The sequence below is a fragment of the Suncus etruscus genome, chromosome 2, assembly GCF_024139225.1.
Source record: "Suncus etruscus isolate mSunEtr1 chromosome 2, mSunEtr1.pri.cur, whole genome shotgun sequence".
In the NCBI taxonomy this organism is placed as follows: Eukaryota; Metazoa; Chordata; class Mammalia; order Eulipotyphla; family Soricidae; genus Suncus; species Suncus etruscus.
Genome location: NC_064849.1, coordinates 75,601,283 through 75,607,282, shown reverse-complemented (window position 1 = coordinate 75,607,282; position 6,000 = coordinate 75,601,283). Strand labels below are relative to the sequence as shown.

Genomic DNA, 6,000 nt, shown 5'->3' with positions numbered 1-6,000 from the left:
CAGGAGTAACCCCTGAGCGTCACAGGGTGTGGCCCAAAAACCAAAAAAAAAAAAAAAAAAAGGATATCTAAGAGAGAGCTTGCAAGATGAAAAACAAAATGTAGCACTGTCCCAATAAGGATTATTATTTTATGACATTTCAGTCATAAAGAAAATCATATATTTGTAATGCAACTGTTATAGGAAGATGGGATAGATAGATAGATTGATTGATAAACTGTTAGATCAATAGTCCTGTGATTATGTAACTAAGTGGCACTGAATGGATTAAAAGCTAGAATTTTGCTAGAATTTTTATTTTAAAGGCTTGGCAAATATAATAGAGACTGGTACATATCACAAAGAACAGGAACGATCAGTGCTGGCGAGGATATGGGGAGAAAGGAACTCTCATTCACTGCTGGTGAATCCTGTCTAGTACAGCCCTTATGGAAAGCAATATGGAGATTCTCAAAAAACTGGAAATTGAGCTCCTATATGATCCAGCTATGCCACTCCTAAGGGATCAACCCTAGGAACACAAAAATACAATTCAAAAATCTCTTCCTTACACCCATATTCACTGCAGCTCTATTTACAATAGCCAGACTCTGGAAACAACCAAGATGGCCCTCTACAGATAAATGGTTAAATAAACTGTGGTACACATATACATAGACACAATGGAATATTATGCAGCTGTCAGGAGAGATGAACTCATGAATTTTTTTTATACGTGGATGTGCATGGAATCTATTATGCTGAGTAAAAAATGTCAGAGGGAGAGAGATAGACACAGAATAATCCCACTCATCTATGGGTTTTAAGAAAAATTAAGGGCATCATTGTAATAATGCCCAGAGTCAATAGAAATGAAGGGCAGAAGTACTGACTCGTATATGAAGCTCATCACGAAGAGTAGTGAGTTCAGTTAGGGAAATAACTTCACTAACAACTATCATGACAATCTTTTTTTTTTTTTTTTTTTTTTTTTTTGTGGTTTTTGGGTCACACCCGGCAGTGCTCAGGGGTTACTCCTGGCTCCATGCTCAGAAATTGCTCCTAGCAGGCACGGGGGACCATATGGGACGCTGGGATTCGAACCGATGACCTCTTGCATGAAAGGCAAACGCCTTACCTCCATGCTATCTCTCCAGCCCCTATCATGACAATCTTAATGAGTGAGAATAGAATGCCTGTCTCGAATACAGGCAGGGGTTTGAAAGGAAGAGTGGGGCATTTGTGGTGAGAATGTTGCACTGGTGAAGGGGGGTGTTCTGTTTATGACTGAAACCAAATAACAATAATGCTTGTAATCATGGTGCTTAAATACATTTTTACACAGAATAAAAGAAAAGAAAGTGGTCCAACAAGAAAAAATAATGTTTAGCAAATGTGATTTTGCTGAGGGATTTGGGAGAGAATTTGCTACATGTCTTCTTACCACCTTCTAGTGCTATATAATAATTATTATTTTTGTCTTATAGACCTATCTGTTTATTGTTAATGTTTTATTTTTTACCATAGATAGAAGTGATCAAGCCATTCTTGTGTTTAGGCTCAGGTCTGATACTTAGCATTACTTAAGTGACCATACGCAATGTTGAGAATCAGACTAGGCACAGCCATATGCAAATCAAGCACCTTCCCTACTGTATTATAATTTGAATTTTACATTAAGTTAGTCTCCATATCTCTTCACGCTTTCTTGCCATGAGCTTTGCTTTTATGTAATTCTAAAATGATCACTAAGTGGTCAGACTGATAGGGTGTTTGCCTTGCATGTGACCAACCAGGATTTGATTCCTGGCATCCCAAATAGACCCCTGAGCTTGCCAGGAGAGATTTCTGAACACAGAGCCAGGATTAACTCCTGAATGATACTAGTTGTAACCCAAAAATGAAAGAATAAAATTAAATCAAATAAACACTAAAATTAGATTAGTTATTTCCCTATTGATTTTTTTTCACTTTGTTGCTTCTTCATATACCACGTATCTAAATTCAGTAATATTAAGAATTGGTCTTTCTTTTTCCTTTTTTTCTTTTATTTTTTTAAAACATGGAACGCTTTACAAATTTTCATGTCATTCTTGAGCTGGAGTGATGCTAATCTTCTCTGTATTATTCCAATTTTAATATATGTGCTGCCAAAGCAAGCACTAGAATTGGTCTTTCTTAAGTGCTATATATATTTTTATTTTATAAATTAAAATAAAAAAATAGTGGTTGTTGTTATTAGGCAGGTAAAGAGCCAAGACACAGTAAGACATTTTCTATATTTCTTAAATTTTATTATCATGAAAATCTGTGATATCAACACCAATAACACAGTGTGCTTCTTAAAATGAAAACTTAAATTTAAAAATTATGTAAATTATTCCCAAATAATCCTTGTTATTTCTAGAGCAAACTATGTTATAAGATAATTCATTTATCACAATAGAGATGGATTCAATATATAACATATATTATTCAGAGATAATATATAATGCAATTATTATATATGCATATATACATATTATTCAGTCTTACATAATGGCTTCAGAAATATCTTAGTGGTGAAAGGTGCTTGTGCTGCGACCTAAATTCAATCTCCAGCACCAGAGGACTGTTCTTCTGGTAACATGGAAAACCAAAATTAGGCCGTTTCTCTTGTGTAGGTTGGCTTATTAGACTGGGACCAATTCATGGGCCCAAGAAGACTGCCTTGGGATCCTCCTTCAAAAACTCTTGCATTTTGATGATACTTAGAAAAGTTCATAGCTTTCCATTCTAAGACTCTGATTAAATAATTATTTTTTCTTGGTAAGTGAATTTCTACTACATAGCTACATCATTTATTTACACACATGACATGGTATAGAGCTCACATTATAAAAAAAAAATTCGTGATTCTATGGGGCCGAAATGGTGGCACAAGAGGTAACCTAGGACAGACTCTGATTCCATCACTGGCATCCCATCTGGTACCCCAAACCAGGAGAGATTTCTGAGCACAGAACCAGAAATAACCCTGATTGTCACCAGGTGTGACCTCAAAAAGTCAAAAAATAAAAAATAAATAAAAATTTTCCTAGTTCTAGGTTACTATTACACTTATCATTAACTTTCATCATAAGGCTTGACATAAAAGATATTTCATATCTTGTGTTAGATAGCATGAAAGGCAATGCTTTCTCAGTTTGATTAAGGGTTCTTGGACAGAGGCTTTTGTTCATAAATATCTCTAGCTATCCATTTTATAAAGAACTTTTTATTGCATTTGAGTATACTTCTTTCTTTTTTTTTGTATTTGCAAGATTTTTTAAATAAATATCTATTTAAGCACCATGATTACAAGCATATTTGTAGTTGGGTTTCAATTATATAAAAAAAGAGAACACCCCCACCCACCCTTCACCAGTGCAATGTTCCCACTACCAATGCTCTTCATCTCCCTTCTTCCCCACCACCAGCCTGCATTCAAGACAGGCATTCTATTTCTCTCACTACTATTATCATGATAGTTCTCAATGTAGTTATTTATCTAACTGCACTCTTTGTGGTAAGCTTCATATCTTAGACTTGTCCTTCCAGCCAGCCTTCATCTCTCTTATTTCTGTGTATTATTTTAATAATGTCTTTTATTTTTATTATTTCTAGCTGACTTGTATAAAAAAATTAAATGATTATATTTCCTTTTTAAGACTGAGAACTCAGGGGGCCGGGTAGGTGGTGCTGGAGGTAAGGTGTCTGCCTTGCAAGCGCTAGCCAAGGAAGGACCTCGGTTCGATCCCCCGGCGTCCCATATGGTCCCTCCAAGCCAGGGGCGATTTCTGAGCACATAGCCAGGAGTAACCCCTGAGCGTCAAACGGGTGTGGCCCAAAAACCAAAAAAAAAAAAAAAAAAAAAGACTGAGAACTCAGAAATCCTCCTAGGATATATAAGGATTAGGATTAATAATATATTTATTGTGAAAATATGTGTGCTATACTATTCTCTAGAATGGGAATTATATTAACACAGTTTCCTTTAGCTGTACTTCAGCCAGTTCCCAGTTTCATCTTCCTACATACAGCGTATCGCTTTGTTTTCATTCTCAATAAAATAAAAACATGATCTTGGTTTATACATAAAATTGTCATTATAAAACACAGGTAGTAAGATTTAATAATTTATTTTCAAAGTTTTAAGTGTTTGTGGGCAGCAATGGAGGGATATGAGTATTCTAGTGGGAGTATTCTAGGTATCATAGTATTGTATATCTATAATAATATTAATACTGTTGTATACCATGATGTCCCAGTTGGGATATGAAGATAATAATCTACTGCATTAAAATGGTTATCATATTTATTTCCTCTTTCTAATATAGTGATGGCCAGTTCTGGTGGGGCTAGAAATAAGGAGACTTGCAGTGCCAAAGATATAACCCAGGACACCTATATTCAACAATAGTCTCTATCTTTTGAGTTACACCTTAGGCCCTGAGTTTTGCATATCATTGATTGCTTTCTACTACTATGGTGATTACTTTATCCTATTATGTTTCTCAACTGCTAATATACTGAATAATCAGATGAGAATTCTGCTCAATAATTCAAATTACCTAGTACTATCCTCATTAATTATCATTAAACATAGTAAGTGGACCTTAGAATTTTTAATACCTTGCATTTTTCAGGAGTTATGGTATAGCTAGATACTATATTAAGAGAAAAAAATATAAATATATAAATATAAAATATAAATATAAATATAAAAATTTTGCAATAGTTCCTAAATTATATCCACAAACTTATTTGTCTTAAAAGATTTTCTTAGAGTTTTCAGGCATAAATGACTCATAATGCGTGCTATAAATGCATTCTTCTATTTATGAAGTAGAAAGCTTATTAGGAAAGGCTGCAGAGTATATAGGATCAATAAAAGATTATGAGAATCTTTTGAGCCAGAAAATAGTCCAGAGAGCACAAAGCAATATTAATTAACACTAAGAGGAAATGAAGTTTAGATGGATGTTTTAATTTAGTCCAAATGAAAAAAATGTGCAAATCTCGAGAAAAGATGGGGGGAATGCTCTAACGATTTAAACTACTAGGAATTACTTAATTTGAATGGAATCTATTACATTAGAGGACCTGAATTGATTGTTTCATTTACTTTTATTAAAGATGCCTCAAATTACTTTGTTCTTTATTATCTTTAAGTTACAATATAATTTCCTATATGTATATTTAAAATTTCTCACATCAAAATCATGCTAAAAGTCTTACTGACTTGTAAGACTGCTTCATTTGCAGTGATCTTGTTCATTTGTTTACAAGAAACTTTTGTCATTTTTATTTGCAAAATTTGCATATATAGACCGTAATTTAAATCAATTGTCTTCCCATGCATACTTATCTTTGCACTCCTCCTTTTTCAATACCTACTGTGGTTAAATTATAAAATTAAGGTCACATATTTAAACTCAAAATCTAATAACCCTGTTCAAATTATCAGAAATTAAATTTTAGTAGTACAAAGTTTTAACATAGATTTTCTTGGGTTTAAATTCTGCTAATGGAAGTAGTGTTAGAATAATGTATGCATTAAAAGTCTAGTTACAATATTGAGAACCACAGTACTTTAATAAAAAATGGTAAAAGAAGAAAAATAATTTAAGTATATTGCTTAATATATAACATTTAATATAAATGCTATCATAGTTATCCCTTAGGATGTCCATGCATTAGAAAACTATGATAAAGGAGAATTAAAAAGACTTAGAAATGTTAAGTGTCTTGCCTTTAGCAAGCCTGCTGTTACAGACAAGATCCACACTACTGGTTCTTATCCAACTGTTATCAATAGTTACATTATTTTCCTAGGAGATGCACCTTTCTTCTAAGATGCATTTTATGGACCTGTCTTCTGGATAAAGTTTGTTATACAGATTGCATTAAACAGGAACCTAGCATTTTTTAAAACAAACTGAAAAGATCATAAATAGAATTATAATTTCAAAAGAGTTTTCCACTGGGTCTAAAGGAAAG

General features: G+C 33.4%; 1 non-coding gene across 1 annotated transcript; it reads right to left on the bottom strand.

Annotated features, from left to right (window-relative positions):
* Nucleotides 1-2,035: 2,035 nt before the first annotated feature.
* On the bottom strand, nt 2,036-2,142 carry LOC126002239 (U6 spliceosomal RNA). Its single transcript, XR_007492998.1, has one exon. It is a non-coding gene; the product is annotated as a U6 spliceosomal RNA (small nuclear RNA).
* Nucleotides 2,143-6,000: the final 3,858 nt, after the last annotated feature.